The following is a 20,961-nucleotide window of genomic DNA, read 5'->3' as shown; positions in this document are numbered from 1 at the left end:
ACAAGGTTCTGGGTTTGATCCCCAGCACCATAAAAAAAATTTAAGATTAAAATTTATATTTCGTAGTAGTATTTAGGTTATAATCATATATTCACTACGAAATACATACTTAATTATTTTCTGTTGAAGGAACTTAAAGATTTATGTATTTAAGTATAATGGAAGCTCAATGCACATTTTTTAATGTAAATACCATTTTAATTCAAAATTAATTGTGTAATTCTCATTTTGAAATTTCATTTTGTGTAGGTTGCCATATTTTTATTTTAAGATAAACAGGAAACAGGTAATAAAAATATTCAAAGAGGTGGGTGGTTTGCCTTAAAAAATAAAATTTGTGTGAAGCTTGGTGACCCAAACTATGCAATACATGGGAGAGTTCTAAATTTAAAGAGTACCAATCCAATTGTTTATAACTGTAAATCATGTAAAAAACATCTGGCAGGATGGTTTTAACTCATTGGAACTGAAAAATTTCTCCTAGAAAACACCTGGCATATGCAGAGAGAGGAATGAGTTCACTATATATAGGGAAAACCTCTTAGAAAAACAAGCAATTGATTTTCATTTAATATTTAATCTTGTTCTTTTGTATAATGGGCAAAGCAACCTTTAGAGATTTGATAGTATTTGGTGTTTACCTCTCTCTATATTATGACATTTCTCAGAGTACAGTTATTAATTTAGTGTTCCTTTATATATTTTACAAGAATTATTCTTATAGCTTTTTAAAGAACTATACAAACATATCTACAGAAAAATCAGACTTTGGAGGTATTCTGATTCCATTGCACAAAAAGCAATAGGCAACTTCTGACATAAAACTAATTCTTCTCACTCTTCACCCTCCCTCAGTTGTCAAAACCACATTTCTCACAGTATTTTCAAGTGTTTTCAGACATAGGATAGGACTTTAAGACATATATGACTACAATGTAAGATATGAAAACAAGCTCAATCTTGAGAATTGCCAAATATAGTGAGAAACAGGTACAAAATAGACAATTTGACTACAGGAGATACTTTAAAAATTAATGTAAATACTTTTTAAATGACTTAGTATTTACTATTGCTTTTTACTTCCTTCTTTTCCTAGTAAAGTTTTAATTCTCATCATGTTTTTTTTTTAAAGAAATAACCAATTTCTTCAAAAAAATGCCCTATTTGAATGCAAAAGAAACTCCAAAACTTTTTATTTTTTATGAGGAGAAAATACATTAAGAATACTATATATTGTAATCAAAAAATGTGCCAAGGACCTGAACAGATACTTCTCAGAAGATGATATTTTATATATATATATTCATCATCACTAGCAATTACAAAAATGCAAATAAAAACCACTCTAAGATTTCATCTCACTCCAGTCAGAATGGTAGCTATTATGAAAACAAACAATAATAAGTGTGGGCAAAGATGTGGGGAAAAAGGTACACTCACACACTGCCTGTGGGTCTGTAAATTGGTGCAGCCAATATGGAAAGCAGTATGGAGATTTCTTGGAAATTTGGGAATCGAACTACTATTTGACCCAGATATCCCTCTCCTTGGTCTGTACCCAAAGGAGTTAAAAACAGCATACTACAGGGACACAGACACATCAATGTTTATAGCAGCACAATTCAAAATAGTTAAACTGTGGAACCAATGTAGATGCCCTTCAATAGATGAATGAATAAAAAAATGTGGCATATATACACAATGGAATATTACTCAGTAATAAAAGAGAATAAAATCATAGCATTTGCAAGTAAATAGATGGAGTTAGAGAAGATAATGCTAAGTGAAGTTAGTCAATTCCAAAAAACCAAATGCTGAATGTTTTCTCTGATATAAGGAAGCTGATTCATAGTGGAGTAGGGAGAGGGAGTATGGGAGGAATTGACAAACTCTAGATAGGGAAGAGGGGTGGGAAGGGAAGGAAGGGGGCATGATGGTGGAATGTGATGGACATTATTATCCAAAGTACATGCATAAAGACAGGAATTGGTGTGAATATACTTTGAATACAACCAGAGATATGAAAAAATTGTGTTCTATGTGTGCAATAAGAATTTTAATGCATTCTGTTGTCATATATAAATAAAAAACAATTAAAAAATTAAAGAAAATAAATCCTGGAAAAATAAGAATATTAGATATTGTGATTTTAAAGAACTAACCTGACAAATATATCATCATTGCTTCTAAAAGTATATAAGAAAAAATTAGTAAATATAAATATTACTAACACTTTTATTCTAATAATGCAAGTTAGTTTTAATGTACACATGGATAAAGCAATATAAAGAAAATTTTCTAGCTTTGCCATTCATGGAACACCAATCATTGTTTCAGGGAGCATGATTTGCCTCATTCATCCTCAATAAAAGCAACTGCATAAAAGCAATAGCATCAGAATAAATTTAGACATGCAAATATTTGAGCTCAGTATATACTCTTCATTTACGTTTTCTTTTCCTTGATATTAAGATGAAATCTAACATTTCTTAGCAAGTCTTACAAAGACCTTTATGATCAAGACTCTCACCAATAAACTGTGCCAACCAGATGAGCTGGGTTCAAAAGAGCTGGCTGCAACATTTAAGCTAAGAGAATGGTGAGAAATCTTGAAACGCACAAGTAGTTTTCATGTTGAGGATAGGACAGCTCTGTGACCTTAAGGGGTCAGTTTCCATTCTGGAAGGCACTGGAAAGAGAGCATGCACCCGGAACCTCATTATTTTTATAGGGGGACACACAAAGGATATGTGATAAAATGTTCTTCGCTAAATAAGGCAAGGGATATATTTTCAACGGAGGAGTCTTGCTTCCAGATGTCTTGTGATCAGCATATTGATAGACATCTTGGCAAGTCACACCCATCTCAGGTGCTGTGTGTGATCACAGGCAGAGTGAGAGGAGAGGCACACTTGCATCCCACAGCCCAATAAGCATGCAATGCCAGACCTGTCCCTTCATATAACTCCAATGCAAATAGCTCACACACAGCTCATGACACAAGACTCTGCTGACCTGTATGAATAGTCAATGTCTTAGCTCAACTCTCCTCAACCTCTTTATAGCTCCTCAAGTCAAACATGTAGCTAACACTACAATTTTCCTTGATGACATTTACAGATTGTGTTAAATTATAAACCATATGGATTAGATTGGAGTACATATTTATTTTGCTCACCAATATATATCTAGCCCATTAATCTAGCAATTGTCAAAATAATGTATGTATGTGTTTGTGTGTGAGTGTTTTGTGTATCAAATCCAGGACCTTGTATAAGCTAAGCGATCCCTTTACCATAGAGCTATATTTCCATCTGACCCCAAATTGTGTGTGCATAAGTTGATTTCTTTCATAGATATAAAGTTTTTTCAGAGTAAAGTCATACTTTCATATTTTTAAAACTTTTATTCCCAATATGAACATGTCTTCATAATTATAATTATGATTGGGTTATTTATTTTTTGAGTGTTAAGTTTTTTGAATTCTTTGTATATTTTGGAAATTAAAAATAAGCCTTTACATGAATAAATTTAAATTATTGAATTTAATCCAGCACAGTCACAATTGGTACCTTCCCTCAGAGTTCTACACCCATTTTATTATAGAGACTCTTGCAACTAAATCCAATCACAGTACCTGCATGCCTTTGGAGCATAGCTGTCTGTTATTCTGAGATGGTTTCATGCCAGAGTTGTCAAGAGTTGGTCTTCCTTGATTCCTGCTGCAAATGCTGCTGTTTTGAGTTACAATGACTCTGCCGATTTGCTTTGATTGCATTTTGAAGTTTCATTTCAATATAGAAATCAGTTTTCTTATTGTGTTCTTTAGTGTCTGTGAGTGATTGTGTGCTTCACTTTCTGCTCAAATATTTGGTTTATTACTTGGTCACTCTATAACCTGGGTCCTGTTTGACTTGAGTTACAATATTAACAACAGTGTTGATTTTGGCTTATTTATTTTTTTCTCACTCTCATGTGTGTGTGTGTGTGTGTGTGTGTGTGTGTGTGTTCATGTGTGTTTCCTTAAAGAATGTTTTATAGACTGAGGGGTGAGATAGCTGGGTCAAATGGTGATTCTATTCCAAGTTTTCTGAGGAATCCTCAGAGTGGTTGTGTGAATTTACAGTCCAATCAGCAATGTATAAGTGAAACTTTCCCCCCACATCCTCAACAATATTTATTGCTTCTTATATTCTTTGTGACTTCCATTCTTATAGAGGTGTGATGAAATCTCAGTTTAGTTTTAATTTCCATTTCTCTAATTGATAAATATGTTGAACATTTTTTCAGATATTTTTTTTGACAATTCGTTTTTCTTCTTCTGTGAAGTGCTTATTCAGTTCCTTAGCCCATTTATTGATTAGGTTATTCATTTTTCTAGTGTTAAGTTTTTTGAGTTGTTTGTATATTTTTGGAAATTAATGCCTTATCTGAGGTACTGGTGGTAAAGATTTTCTCTCATTCTGTAGGATCTCTGTTCACATTCTTTATTGTTTCCTTTGCTCTGAAGAAGTTTTCCAGTTTGATTCTCATTTATTGGTTCTTGATTTTATTTCTTGTGCTTTAGAAGTCTTTGAGGAAATCAGGTCCCAAGCCATCATGTTGAAGTGTTGGGCCTACTTTTTCTTCTAGTAAGTGTAGGGTTTCTGGTCTAATGTCTAGGTCCTTGATCCACTTAGAGTAGAGTTTCATACAGGAGTTCAATTTCATTCTACTACATATGGATTTCCAGTTTTCCCAGGACCATTTGTTGAAGAAGCTATCTTTTCTCCAATGTATTTTTATGGTGCTTTTGTCTACTATGAGATACCTTAGCAAATAGAAATATGTTGGTGTGTCTCTGTGTCTTCTACTCTGTCCCTTTGGTCTTCATGTCTGTTTTGGTGTCAATATCATGCTGTTTTTGTTACTTTAGCTCTGCAGTATAATTTGAGGTCTGGTATTGTGATGTCTCCTGCATCACTTTTCCCATTAGGGATTGCTTTGGCTATTCTGGACCTCATTCTATTTCTGTGAAGAACATCATTGAGATTTTTATCGAAATTACATTAAATATGTATAGCACTTTTGGTAGTATGGCCATTTTGATATTATTAATTCTGCCTATCCAGGAGAATGGGAGACATTTCCATTTTCTGAGGTCTTCTTCATTTTTTTTTCTTCAGTGTTCTGTAGCTTTCAATATTTTTGAATACATGACCAGGGTAAATCTGCATCACATACAACCACAAGAGAGGGATCCTAATAGAATAAGTTACACTTTATGTGTATATAATTTGCCAAAAACATTCTACTGTCATGTATAAGTAAAAATGAATAACAACAACAAAAGAAATAGTGTGCCATATAAAAAATGTCATTAAAGAATAATAGATAATTTAATTTGTAATTTTACTTTAGTATTTAAGAGTCTCTGTCAATGTTTAACTTGAATATAGAGTATTTGCTGATAGTTTATGTTGGTTATATTGAATAATCATTTCAACATGTGTTTGTCATATTCAGTGTTTATTTGTGTGTATAATTCAACACAAAATTATATTTTGATCATTTTAGTTAAGAAAATATTTTATATATGATTCCCATTAATATAGTTGAGGTTTCCTGGTAAACTGAAAGCCCCACTGCCATTAAACAGGTTTAAGTTTAATGGCATATGTTAACTTTAAACATATAATGCCTCAATTTGTTTTCAGATGACACTATATATATTAAAGAAAAAATAATGATATATGGTTATTGAACATTAGTGCAGCATTGATGATATTCTCAAATCTACTGTGAAGTCAGGCTCTTATTCAGAGTTGCCAGACTTAGCAAATAGAAATAAATTACAACCAGTTATTTCCCTAATAATATATTCCTGTATTTATTCATACTAAGAGATCACTTATCTAAATTTATATTCATCAAGAAACACTGTATTTCATCTAGTAATTCTGCAACTGAACAATTTTTATATTTAAATTCAAGAAATTAAACATTGTTAATAATTAAACAAAATAGAGATGATAAACCTTAAATTAAGTATCTAAAATGAAGTATTATTTATAACATATTTTTGTAAATCAAGCATTCATTATACAGTTTTTTTCAGGATGTATAGGGGTTACTTTGCCTTTTATTTTTCTCAAACATGTTTCTAAATGAATGCTTAAAGTAATTATGTATTTTTGACTGATTTTTACTATCACAGATTTTGTTCTTTACTTTCTTGCTGTCAACATTATCTCCTCCATTCTAATCTTGTGTTTTGTTGTTATAAGTATTTTCTATTTCCTAATCAATTTACTTTAATGAATTTTTTGTAAAAAAAATTATTCTGGTTATTCTGGTATTTTAGATTACTGGTTTTCCCATTTACTAGTTCAGTGGCTTTGGATATGCCAGTTAATTTATATTGCCACTTCTGCTATGCTAACCATTGTTGAAAACTCTATATAAAAAGTGATTTATAACAATGCACATAAGAAAATAAAAGAATATTGTCAATACCTTTGTAGGTTTTCTTATGTTTTTTTTTCATTTTTCCCTATCTTTTTTCCCTAAGTACATATATTTATTCCCAACCTGATTTATTTAATGATTGCTATCATGAGCCTATAGACTCAGGTTTTAGGTTAAATATTTTATTTAAAATATTTTGGGTTAGAACTGTTGAGACATTGTTCAATTTTAAAATTCTTCCACCTAGCTCATCATCTCTCTGGTGCCATGGACTTGGTTTTACAATACTTCTTTTGTGGATCTACAAGCTATTAAAGAATATGCCACTTCACATCAATATCAATATTTTATGACTTATCTTTCCCCCTTACTGTATATGCTACTTTGTTTAATGTAAACTAATTTTTGGGAGTGGGTGAAATGAATTGACATGAAATAATGTTTTAACAATTACAAATAAACAACTGTTTTACAATAAAAAAAATTATTCTAGATTTTCAACTACTTGTTATTTAAAATCCCTAAAGATACAACCTAAATCAACCACAATCCTGAGTTAGACTAAATGCTTTATTGATTCATGACTTAAGGAATGTTTTAATATTTATTAGTACTTTCATGTAGGAATTTAAATTATAGACTGCATGGTATATATAAAAATTTCTGTGTTTAAATCCTTCAGAAGATATATGAAAGGTTTTAATTTTGAACATCAAATTATTAATATATAAAAATAACATAGCTCTGTATATTCATTTGCTTTCAAAAAGAGGACAGAATTGTAAATACCAGGGGTTAAGGGTAAGAAATGTAGCATAGGAAAAAAAAAAAGTAGAAAGAGTTAAGGAAAACACTTTCACATCTCAGTTTAAATATATATATATATATATATATATATATATATATATATATATATATATATAAATGTAAAGCCAAATTTTCAAAAATTAAAATTTAATAATAACCTGTTGCTATTAAACATTTTTAAAAATCAAAGTGTATTTATTCAAGAGCAGTTCAGTTTTTAAGAATTTAAACTTTTAAGGTATTCTTAGATAAATTTCAGCCATGATATTCAAGTGTCAAAGCCAATTCAATAATAACAATTATATTTTCCCATTATTCTGTGAGTTCCCAGTTAGTATGGAGCAGGATCTCACCCTGCATTCCATCTTCATTTCCAATTCATGTTTTGCCTTTCCTATAGAACTGTAAGTAAGCAATATCCCTCCAGATTTTTTACTAAACCTGTATGTTCTTGCTTGAAACAGTTTCAAATTTAGGAAAACAGCTAAAATGTTAATAAACAAAACTATATCAAGAGTTCTTATTTTAGGGAATTTTTATTTATTTATTTTTTTTTTTACTATCATTACACCATGTTTCTTTTTTTGATTGCCACTCACATTGTTCCTTAAAGGGAAACAGAACACTGCATTGAAGACAATATCTACTAATCCAGTTAGTCCTTCCTCAATTTCAACCCCAATCTGCTCAATGCTGACATTGATCTCGGGCAAAGTGCCCTGCGTCTTCATTTCCTAGTCTTTAAATTTGAATTAGCAGTGCCTATATCTTAAGTCTGATAATACATGAGATATATTTAGTGCCGGGTAGTTTTAATCCTTTATTTCAATTATTGTGGATCAGATTTTTTCTAGTCATGTTTTGTCTCCCTGGCTCTACTACCTAGTTCTTTAGTTTGTAGAAATTCAAAATTTTCTGCATAGTTTTTCTTATTAGGTATTTCTACTTCAATTGTAAGAGGTCTATTTTGCCTTCCTAAATTCTTAGTTTATCTATTTTTCATGCTTCTAATCAGTTACACAAATAAGCCATTCTGTTACAGGGGATTTCTTTAATCCAATACTCATTTTTCTTTGTCACTTTGCAGAAGCAGAAAAACAAAATGATCAGCTATGAAACATGTTTTTGGCGGGTAAAAAACCCTGAATTTGAAAAAGAGCATCTCAGTGTTTATCTCCTTACTGGAAATGTGGGGAGAACTTACAAAACTTTCTCTTCCATATAAAGAACTTCATGGATTAATTCACACACTATATGGCATTATATAAAAACCTTAAGAACAGGAAAACTTTATTAGTTTTTAAATTAAAAAGAATGCTCTGTACTAAGTCAAGCATATCAGTGCTGTGCTAAAATTATTTTTTTTCCAAAGAGAATTATATATCAGAGATTCTACTGTGTGGTTCTCAATTTTCTTTTTTTGAAAACTTTAATTTGAACAAAATATCTCTATGAATAAGATCTTCAGAATTTACCTGAAAAAAAAATGCATGGATATGATGGAATATTAAGCCTACTCATAAAACATGTGTACATATTTTCTGTGTCATAAAACTTCATGGAGATAAGTACGGGAACTAGGTAGACATTCATTCAAATATTAATTATTATGTTTGGACATTTTATTTATTTTTTGCCAATCAATCGATGTTGATACTTACTCCTTAAACTTAGTATCAAATCAACCTCCTTAAACTTAGAAACAACATTATGATATATAATATAATATAATATAATATAATATAATATAATAGTATATAATATAATTATCTTAATAATAAGAGAGGAAAAAGGAAGCAATACAAAGAATGAAACACTGGTTACAAAAAAAAAATAGCATTCTAAATGTAATTTTGAAATGATTGTAAAAGTAGAATTACCAGGAAAAAGAGGCAATGAGCATGAAGACAATTCAGGTTTAAGGCTGCTGTGAATATAGTGTTCATCACTAATTTTTTTCTTGCATCTTTACTTTTTAAAGTATAAGACTAGACATAGATGGGAAAGATCCAAGATATTAAGGGTGACAAACATTTTTTAATGGTTTCAAATGTTGTTCACCCCTTCTGTTATTTTCAATTTAGAATGCTCATTTCCATTAGTAAGGAAAACTTAGAAGAACTAATCATATTTTTTTATAGTTTTTAAAAGAGGTGAGATTTCCTAAAAAAAAAAAAAAAAAAAAAAAAAAAAAAAAAAATTAAAAATGGTCTAATTCAGGAATCTCAGTACTAGCTACACAGCAAAGGAAATGTAATCAGAATGCCAAAAAGGTACCTGAATACAGAATTCTGTGTTCCCTACAGCACTATTCACACAGCCACAATATGGAATAAAATTAATTGTTCTGAAGAAGATGAATAGATAAAAGAAAATGTACTGTATATATATAAATGAAATGGAATACAACACAGCACTCCCATGAAATGAATTCTTTTATTTGCAAAACTAATGTATGAATCTGGAAGATATATTATTATGTGAAACAATTCAGGCACAGACAAACAAAAACCACACAAGTCACTCACAAGTGGAATCTAAAGAAATGAAAATTATAGAAAAACAGGACAGAATGGTAAATACCAGGGGTTAAGGGTAAAAAAGATAGCTGTAGGAGAAAAAAAAAAGTAGTGGAAGTCAATAGCTAAAATGGTATTAATCAAAAAAATGTGATTAAATAAGCATGGAGGGTGATTAATTTAAAAATTCAGATCAAATAAATGTTTGGATCATTAAAATCATGGTTCCTTCATGTAGAAACCTGGTGGCCTCTGATCCAACATTACCAACTGGTAAATTGATTATTCATTATTACACTCAGTAAAAATTCTAAAATGCTTTGACCAGCTTTCCTATGCACTTTCTGTTTTCCTGCAGACTTTATTGCATGTAGATCCTGGGTCTTGCTCTCTCTCATTCAGCTCCCTCACCCAGTGATACCCCTCTAAACTTGAATCTTATTAAGAAATCTCATCATAGTAGAACCTGCCACAATTTTTTCTCTATTTGAGTATGGCCATGTCACTCAAAAGTAGGAAAGAACAAAGAAAGCTTCGGAGTTCATTCTTGATTTCTCAAGATCTCTCTCTCATGAACACCACATACTTGCTCCTCCTCAATTTCTCTCCCTCTTTCTCTCTCTTCCCCTCTCTCCCCCCCACCCCTGTGTCTCTCCCTCTTTTCTTCTTACCCTCCACCTGTCCTGATCATATTTGAACAGGACATTTTATACATATGATTCCTAAATCAGGGGCTAGTTTACTCTGTGCTGCCTTAGGCTTGGTAACACCTTCTCCTCAATCTGAAACCCAGAGAAGACAGAGAAAACCAGTTTCTTCTGTATATTTCTCCTCCATTCTGCTATAAATTTAGAAGGGGAGAAGAATTTCCTTTTTCTTTTGCCTGTCTAAATATTTCCATTATGTATAACTTTATGGCACAACCCACCAAACTAAAATAGGAAGACAGCATATTTTAGACAGCATTACCCAAGAATATAACCTAGAATTTTTGCAGCAAAACTTTGAATGTCATTAGCTAAATATTATGTCCAATGTCTATTTTTCTTATATCTGATTCTAATATCTCACTAGGCAAAAGGATAAATTGGTTGAACTAGGGTAAAAGTACTCACATATTTTTAAAAAGCAGTAGAAGTGTACATATTATGTTTTTAATTTTTTTTAGCAATTTGCTTATTATTATAGTTATGATGAAAAAATTTCTTCAAAGACCATATACATTTCCACAAGGCAATTTAATCATGATTTATCTAAAAATCATCATAATTTTTCAAATTTAATTTATTTTTAGATTTTGTATGTGCTGTCTCTTTCCAGAAGTTACTGTTAATACCATTGTTAGATAAGCATTTTTTAATGTTTTACCGATATCTGTATAAGGGTGGTTGCATATTTAAACAAATATAATTTAGATAATTGAGATAATCTATGAGAAAAATGCTAGAAGACATCTCAGTATCACTATACTTGTTTTAAAAAGTATTTTTAGTTGGTGATGTACCTTTATTTTTAATTTATTTATATGTGGTGATTAGGACCAAACCCAGTGCCTCAGATATGCTAGGTAAGTCCTCTGCCACTGAGCCACAACCTCAGCCCCACTATATTTTTTAATATATAGATTTTTCCTCCAAACAACTTTTTGTTTTTCTGCATAAGAGAAATTATCTTTAGTATCCTTATGGCTCATCTAATTCATATCATATTTATATTTAATTTCCATGAAAATTTACCATGATTTATATTTAGAAAAACAAGGGGATTCTTTTTGTAAAAATAATTGATATGTCTTTGAATATGAATACTACTAGTGCTTTATGTTCTTTTTATATAAATTCACTATGAAAATTCCTTATTTGGTGGGATTTCATTGTTGCTAAATGTAGGGCGTGGCTGCCTGCTTCCTGGTCTTGAGGCTGCACATGTAGCTGGGACAGCTCCTGGCGATCAGCCAGGAGGCAGTGCTGTGGGCGGTGACAGAGGAGGCGGACCACCTCAGGATATGTCCAGGACTATTCTGCCCTCGTGGACAGCTTGCGCCTTCCCTTACAGACTATGGGATGGGTGTACACATGAACTTGCTCCACTCCTCTGACCTTTATTCTGATTGGCTCCTGTGCAATATATAAACTGTGTGTACTTCCTTATTAAACAAGATCCTGCTTTGACTGTTCTCCCTGGCATGTCTGATTGTCCTCCCTGGAGGGAGGGCTAGGTGTGTGGGTGGCCAGTGGATCTTTACCTTTCTTGGCTCCTCTTGGTCGGGGTGTGCTTTTCCTGCTTCTCCCGCTGGTCAGGAGGAGACAGGGGCTAAAAAACCCCAACAGCTAAATATTTCATTTAGTTTCTAGTGTAAGAATCTTAATTAGCCCAGTTACTTGCCTCTTTAGTAAATCTACTTTTAGAAAAGTATATTGGGAATCAACTCCTTCTATGGTAAACTAGTAATTCAAATAGAATTATAACTTACTGAAGTGGGAAACATTTCATCACTTCCTATGAAAGATATTTAGGATAAAGCTACCTAAATATCAGTAAAGGGATAAGTTAAATGAAATAAATTCTTGGGGAAACATAAAGCACTTTTTGTCCTATTTCAGTCAGATTTCAATATAATATTAATTTAACTATATGAATAGGACTTAGGAGTTCTTAAGTTAAGAAACTAAGTACACAAAAATAATATATGCAAAGTTCAAGGTAGAGAGTTGGAGCTCATATTTTATCATTATCCCATTTTCCCTTGGGGTTCCAAACTCTGGCAACTATACTAAAATGAGCTAGTAACAGAATTAGGAATGCAGTACAATTTCAACAACTGAACATTCACACAGCTGCTCAATACATAAGCATCCTCAATGTGTAGAGAACAAAGTTTAGATGTTAGGCTTAAGGAAGGCCTTGGTTTCATTTGTGAATGCTGATGACTGATGTCCAAAATAACCCTGCATCTTCTTTCCCTTGAGATCCTGAGTTACTGAGTAAGAAGACTGAAAGAAGGAAAGATGCCTTCCCAAATTCTGTCCTCAGAAGCAGAGGGCAAAAGAATTCTATTCATGTGTTCTGATTCCAATACAAAGTGTTCTGGGTCCTGGGTCCTACCTACTAAAGCAACAGGAATAGCAACATTTTCCTATGAACTAAGAAAGGTAACTGTGAGGTACAAGGGAAAAAAGAAGCTTGAAAAGAGTCTTTCTTTTTCACTGTGGCTTCTTCAAGCTATGCAAATCTATTTATATTCCTTTAAATGTAAATTATGCAACCCCTCTAATACAGACTTGTATATGAGAACTACGTCATTTCATCACATCTACTAGGTTCTTGTTGATCATAGTAGTTCCCTGTTATGAAGCTGCTTCCACATACATCATAGTTTTAGTTGAAGATATTACATTATAATACTGAATAAACTTCGATTTGTAAAACCTTCTGTTCATTGTTCACTTTCTTCTTTTAAATGAAAACACATGTACATCTAGTCTATTACCTATTAAATTAAACAAAGCAATACTATTGTCTTAGAAGGATATTGTGAAAATTAGATAATATTTATAACAAAGTTTTATAAACTTTAAAAGGCATAAAAATTTCAACCAGTTTTACTATCCTTGACATTGTGATGAAATGTTTCAATTTGTTTTGGACAACTGCAAATAGGAATCAACTATATTATATATTTGCTTCATAAATAAACAGAGCAGTTAGGAATCTCAAGTTACCATAGTCAGATTCAGTAATGCATGAACATTACTTTGAATTGCTTATACTCTTATGCTTTTTACATAGAATTGGCAGATAATCCTGCCCCCACACATACTGCCTACAGAGGAGAGATTTTGCTACCCTTGTGTTTGTTATAGAATTCTGAAGAATTGAAGGGGAAGAGGCAGAATCTAGTCCTGTGTAGGTAGCCACAAAGCCACCTCTCATCACTGTCTTGAAAGTACCCATCAATTTCAGTGTGTTTGCATAGCTTGCTGAGTTACTTAGGATACTGCAACATTTTAAATGGCTTTTCATCTCCTCTACCTATGTATATTATGCAATGCAGTCCTTTCATCTTCCTTTTCCCCTCTCACACTGCCAGAAGTGTGGCTCCTTTGGTCACCCACGTGGTGAACACTGTTCCAGTTTTCCAGAGGGGGACGGAAAGTTTCTCTTAGAGGTGAAGCTGTGGCCATAAAAAGTCCTTCTTCAAAGTAGCATTTAAATGACCTCAAAAATCTTTCACCAGTTTTGCCTTTTTCCTGAATTTTTTGTCCTCTCTGTAAATGTATATTGCAAAAAGAAGAACATTCTAATCCTATTTTTTCTTTTCTTCCTTACCACATACTTCCTGTGTATATAGTACATATTTGGGATATTTGACCAAAAACTCTGTAACTTTAAACCATTAATACATTTATTCTGTATTTCTTTGTTCTTTTTAATTTTTGCTGCAAGTTCTAAGGTGACTTCAATATCTCTGTTGAGCTTGCTGTAGGACTTGGGCTGTTTGCACAGTTGCTGTAATGGAAAGTGCTTGTTGATGTAGTAGAAGGAAAAGAAAAAAAATTGAATTATCAACTTAATATGCTGCCCTAGATATGAAAAAAAAAAAAAAAAAAAAAAAAAAAAAAAAAAAAAAACTTCTTAAAATTCTTTAACAGTATAAGTCACATGGCTTGACTCAAATCCAAGACAGTACCTAGAAGGAGAATATAAATTTGCAAGCAGCTCTAAATGCTACCATGGTTCTATCCATTGTATTAAATATGTTTTCATATTTTTCCTTATTAAAGAGTATAATCATTAAGTAATAATATTTAAACTAAAGAAAACTGAATCAAGTAATTGATTTTGGCATCTTCAAATTCCCCTAAAATTTTAAGTCAATTAAAATGATTAAGTTAGTAAATCAAGCAATTTAAAAATGCAGAGCTTCTCTTTTTTTCCAAAATATTTATTAATTGTTCATTTAGAAAGTACTATACAATTTGGATTTAATAACACTATCATAAAAAGACTGTCCTTGGGCTGGAGTTTTGGCTCAGAGATAGAGAATTTGCCTAGCATGTGTGAGGTCCTGGGTTTGATCAGCAGCAGCACATAAAAATCAATAAAAGTATCGTGTCCTACTACAAGTGAAGAAAAAACGACTGTCCTTGCCATTCAAGAATTTAAATTTTAATGAAGCAAAAAATGTACACAAAATAACATTTAGCCTACAATTCTGTAACCTATGAAGGTTAGGGAAGTTTGCCTGATGGTTACACAGTGGTTAACTCCCACTTCTTTTTGGAATACATCTCTCTTTGTTAATATAGGTTTATTCTTTCATTCTAAAAACCTCCCTGCAGTTCCCAAACTATTGCTTGGTTTCTTTTTCCCTGGTTTTCAAAATTTTCCAAGCTATACTCTTTATCTCCAGACTTCTATGTTCTACTACACATAACTAATAAAAAGTTTTCTATAGGATGTTTGCATAGCTTGGTGAGTTATTTACGATTTTGCAACATTTTTATTGTTGCTTTTCATCTCACCTACCAAGATGTATTGAGACACAGCTCTCTCATCCTGCTCCACTCCGGCATTGCCAGACCTGTGTCCTACTCACTGCCCAACTGTTGAACTCCACCCCAGAGGGGAATTTTTTTTTTTCCTGTCATAGAGAAAGATTTAAAGCAGCATGGCCCAAATTTTATTCCGGGTTTTCACTCCCAAAATATGTCTTTTGCTGTTGTTCTTCATCTCATTAATAAATATCAGCACTTTGGATATTTAAAAAGACCAAATTTCTTCAAAATCTTCTTTTGCCCCATTTTGTTTCACATCCCATATTTCTCATACAAGACTTCTGCAATTAGCAGCCAAACATTCAATGGAGTGTGACTACTTCTCAAAATGTTTTCACCATTAAAAAAACACTAGTCTAGAAAATCACCATCTCTAATACCATCTTGCACAATATCTATTGGGTTTATAATTCACAATTTTTTCCACCTTCATAATAAGCTTTCTTGTTTCCAAGAAAAAAAAAATGAGTGGTGATCATATATACCCAGATTAGTGTCACTCATTTAGATTTAATCTGTTACATGATAACTAGTTATGATTTATAAGAAACTATACTAGAAAAGAAAGTGATATGTTTTATGCTCAGAAAGGTAGAATGTTTAGATTCAATAATTTGTAATGAAAGAATCCTTCTTTTAGGCCCTTGTATTTAAAAATAGATTTTTATTCTTCTTGGGATCAATATGAACCATAGTTCTAATTATTCCATAATACCACTGATAAAATTTGTCAAAAAATTTTGAGAAGTCTGGTTTCAAGCTTGCTTCTTATGTGGCAACCTAATTTTATAAAAGGAAAATTATCATTATAAAGTAAGAATCAAAATTCTTGTATCAGTAATTGTTCCCTTGTAATCTTCTCAAATAATTAATTCCACTATAGATTTGATACTATCTTTTCTAAGAGATATAACAATAGCTTCACTTTTGAGTATTTTTTCAGAAATGTACTGAAATTTAATAGTTTATATTTGCAATAATAAGAATAGAAATATACACATAAAATTAACTAAATAAAAATGATAGTCAAGGGATGGGGATATAGCTCAGTTGGTAGAGTGCTTGCCTCACATGCACAAGGCCATGAGTTCAATCCCCAGCACCACCACAAATAATAATAATAATAATAATAATAATAATAATAATAATAATAATATCATTTAAAACAATAATTTTCCTGCAGTGGTATATTTTAATGAGGAAAGAAATTCTCCTGTATTTCTAAAATAATCATTTAGAATAATTTAAAGTTTCATCATTTCAATAATCACTTTTATTTTTACCACGGTATTTTTGGAGTCCTGAATGCCAAAGCATTCTTTTTACTTTGGGGAATAGTACATATCAAGGAACTCTTATTTCAACACTAAATTGATTAAACCCTTCCAAGCTTCATGTAGTGATTCAATCCCAGGGACACAAATATTAATGGTATATGTATTTTCTGATTGAGTTCTTTGGAGATAAATGTGCGCACCAATTTGGAGTGTCCTAATGACTTCCGTGGGAGCTACTGGTTGGCAATTGTCTCCTGATGTATAACTTCTCTCTTCTTGGAATCTGGAGTGTTAAGGTGGTTTCACAGTAGCTCTGTATTTGAGATTTCTTCATAAAATTAAGAAAAAGCTTAAGACTAGAGTCTAGTATTGATAATTCAAGATCATTATTTCTGCCTAAATAAGTTGCATTTTTAAGCACTTTAAGCAAGTTTCAATACATAGAAAATAATGAAAAATGGAGTTCATCCAAATAAATATAACATCTTAAATGCATTAAATTATAAATAAATTAGTTAATATAATTTAATATGTGTAACTATTTTTATTCTTGTCAAGGGTCTACAATGAGCAAAACACATGGTAAAACATTTTTTGTACCAATTCACATAATTCATAAATGAGAATTTTTTCAGATACTTCTTCACATATATTGTCTTGCCTGATTCAGAAAAGAAAGTGTGCATTAATATTGCTAACTAAAAGATCACTGAATATTTCAAAAGTGAAAAAAAAATAATACTTATATTTTATAATTGAAAATGAAAAATGCACTTATATATATTGAAAATTTCAATCTGGCAATACACTTCATATTTAGCATTTAACCCTCAGATTTTATAGATAATCTAGTTATACATTGAACTTATTTTTAAATTAAAAAAAAAAACTGGCAATACAGAGAGAAATATGACATCTCTTAACTAAGTAAAACATTTTTGGAAAGTAAGTGGTTTATTTTTTTCAATGCCATTTAAATTCAACGTGCCAATTTCTCCTAGTACAAAGAATAATACTAAATAGATTAAACTCTTGAGCTTTTCCAACACACACACACAAAAATATCTACCCAGAATAAAATTCTGCTCAAGGCTGAAAAATGTGTCTTGTGGGAGGAAAGTACAGTGTAGGTTGCCTCCATTTCTAAAACATGCATTTCTAATGTGCTGCTGAAGGGAAAGATATATCTCCCAGTGGAACATGACACAATTCTCCTCACTCTATTTTATGCTTCTAATCTATTGCCGCATAGATTTTTTCAGAGTGCAAGCACTTTAAAATTCATTATTTCACTAACCTACAATTTGAATAAACTAGAAATGTGCTAAGACTCATCAGAGCATGAATAAATACAAATATAGGAGATTCTCCACAAGTAAGTAAGAAACATACAATGAAGTCTTAGTAATATGGGAAGCTACCAACAGTTAAGTTTTTCATTTTTCAATAAAATAAGGAAATATCCAAAGATAGTTATCTGACCATTATAATTTCAATGGGAAATATACTTCTTATAGGCAAAATCTCCTCTTAAAAAGTAATGGATTGTTAGAAGAAATATTTGGAATACTATTGTGACTTCTACTTTCAGATCCAATATGAAAAGAATTTAAAAGTAGTCACTTCCATCATAAGGATCAATAAAACCTGAATAAACTAAAATTAATTGCCTTTGATTGCCTCAGTAAATTTAAGTTAGAGTACAAAGAATGCATCAATAAAATGTGAAAGACAAATAAATCTAGATTCCAATGCAAGATCTATTTTTTTTTACCTAGAAGAGATTCACTAGAGCCATAAAACTAGAAACTTGACTTTAACAACAATGACAGCAACAAGCAAAACTTTCTCAGGCCCTAAAAGAGTAGAAATAAGTTTTTCAGGGAGAAGAAAAATGATACAGAGAAGACATTCAGATCTATAATAAAAAGGGAAAAAATAGAGAAGTAACATAATATTTAATTTCTTATTCATATTCAATCTAACACATAACTGTTTGTAAATTACTAGTAATAACAAATCTATTGGGTGATTATATCACATGACATAATTAAGATTGCTGACTGCATTTTCCTAAGTGCCTGGAAGGAGGAACTGAAACACACCTGTACAAGACAATGGTAGTGTATGTGAAAAGCCTTATTGCTATTATTTTAAGATGAAGATAAATTTAGATTAAATGTAAATGCATATTGGAAAATTTGGGGACAAAAACTAAAAAAAATTAAAATGTATACAGATATAAGATGGATATGCTGAAGATGTAATATAAAAATGGATCATAAAAATAATTAAATCGAGGGGGCCTGTGCTTTTTCTGTCTAGCTGTGACCCTCTGAGGCAGCGCGGCTGTGAGGGGATGGCAGATTCGCACGACTGGTGTGTCCATTTAATACAAGAAAATGGAAACTGAATAGCCAGAGGAAACCTTCCCCAACACCGAAACCAGTGGCGAATTTGGTACGCACCCTGCAGAAAATATGGTAGAGGAGCAAGCGTTTATAAGATCTAGAAACACAGATGAGATGGTTGAATTACGAATTCTGCTTCAGATCAAGAATCTGCGGCAGTGATTGGGAAAGGAAGCAAGAATATTAAGGCTCTCCAGACAGACTATAATGCCAGTGTTTCAGTCCCAGACAGCAGTGGCCCTGAGTGCATATTGAGTATCAGTGCTGATATTGAAACAATTGGAGAAATTCTGAAGAAAATCATCCCTACCTTGGAAGAGGGCCTGCAATTGCCATCACCCACTGCAACCAGCCAGCTCCCACTGGAATCTGATGCTGTGCAATGCTTAAATTACCATTACTATAAAGGAAGAGACTTTGACTGCTAGTTGAGACTGTTGATTCATCAGAGTCTGGTAGGAGGAATTATTGGGGTCAAAGGTGCTAAAATCAAAGAACTTCAAGAGAACACTCAGACCACAATCAAGCTTTTCCAGGAATTCTCCCCTCATTCCACTGACAGAGTCATTCTTTTTTTTTTTTAATTAATTAATTAATTTATTTATTTATTTTAATTGGTTGCTCATTCTTATTGGCGGAAAGCTTGATAGGGTGGTAGAGTGCATAAAGATCATCCTTGATCTTATATCTGAGTCTCCCATTAAAGGACATGCATAGCCTTATGATCCTAATTTTTATGATGAAACATATGATTATGGTGGTTTTACAATGATGTTTGATGACTGCTGTGGACGTCCAGTGGGATTTCCCATGTGAGGAAGGGGTGGTTTCGACAGAATGCCACCTGGTAGGGGTGGGCGTCCCATGCCTCCCTCTAGAAGAGACTATGATAATATGAGCCCTCGTGGAGGACTCCCACCCTTTCCTCCTGGTCAAGGTAGCCGGGGTGGGAGCAGAGCTCGGAATCTTCCTCTTTCTCCACCACTACCACCTAGGGGAGGAGATTTAATGGCCTATGACAGAAGAGGAAGACCTGGAGATCCTTAAGATGGCATGGTTAGTTTCAGTGCTGATGAAACTTGGGACTCTGCAATAGATACATGGAGCCCATCAGAATGGCAGATGGTTTATGAACCACAGTGTGGCTCTGGATATGATTATTCCTATGCAGGGGTCGTGGCTTATATGGTGATCTTGGTACCTATTATTACAACACAAGTAACTATTCCCAAAGATTTGGCTGGATTTATTATTGGCAAAGGTGGTCAGTGGATTAAGCAAATCCATCATGAGTCCTGAGCCTCAATCAAAATTGATGAGCCTTTAGAAGGATCCATTACAGGAATACAGGACCAGATACAGAATGCACAGTATTTGCTGCAGAACAGTGTGACGCAGTATGCAGATGTTGAAGGACTCTAATGCAAGATTTTTTTTTTCTTTTTTATAGTGTGAAGCAGTATTCTGGAAAGTTTTTCTAAGACTAGTGATATATATAGTTACATATTATACAAACCTTAAAACATAGTTGTCAGAGTAAATTAAAAAAATAAACTGCACCTTATGTTTTTTACAAGAAACCAATTTTTGTGATAAAACTATATTTTTATAAGTTCAAAAGGTAAAGATAAGTAGAAAGACACATCATGCTAATAACAATAAAGAAAAAAGTCAGGCTACACGTTCTACCAGGGAAATTCTACCAGGGAGAATTAATCTTTTTCTTAAGGATAATATTAATTATGTAAATAAACTGTAATGCTATGTAAGGAAATACGCATAAAAAATCTTGCATCATGCCAATTTGTAAACTAGAAATTCTAAGTATTTTCCATCTCAGAGAACTACATTTATCACCAAGATGTTAATAATAGAGTTTGGGAAAGATATGTTGAACACATTTTTTAGAACTGGAAAGCATTTGGAAGGTAACTAAGAGAAA

At 32.2% G+C, this 20,961-nt stretch overlaps 1 pseudogene; it reads left to right on the top strand.

Moving 5' to 3' along the window:
* Window positions 1–19,010: 19,010 nt before the first annotated feature.
* Window positions 19,011–20,500, top strand: LOC139707724 (heterogeneous nuclear ribonucleoprotein K-like; annotated as a pseudogene).
* Window positions 20,501–20,961: the final 461 nt, after the last annotated feature.

Source organism: Marmota flaviventris, chromosome 11 (genome assembly GCF_047511675.1).
Source record: "Marmota flaviventris isolate mMarFla1 chromosome 11, mMarFla1.hap1, whole genome shotgun sequence".
Classification (NCBI taxonomy): domain Eukaryota; kingdom Metazoa; phylum Chordata; class Mammalia; order Rodentia; family Sciuridae; genus Marmota; species Marmota flaviventris.
The sequence above is the reverse complement of the archived record's forward strand: the minus strand, read 5'-3'. Positions and strand labels throughout refer to the sequence as shown.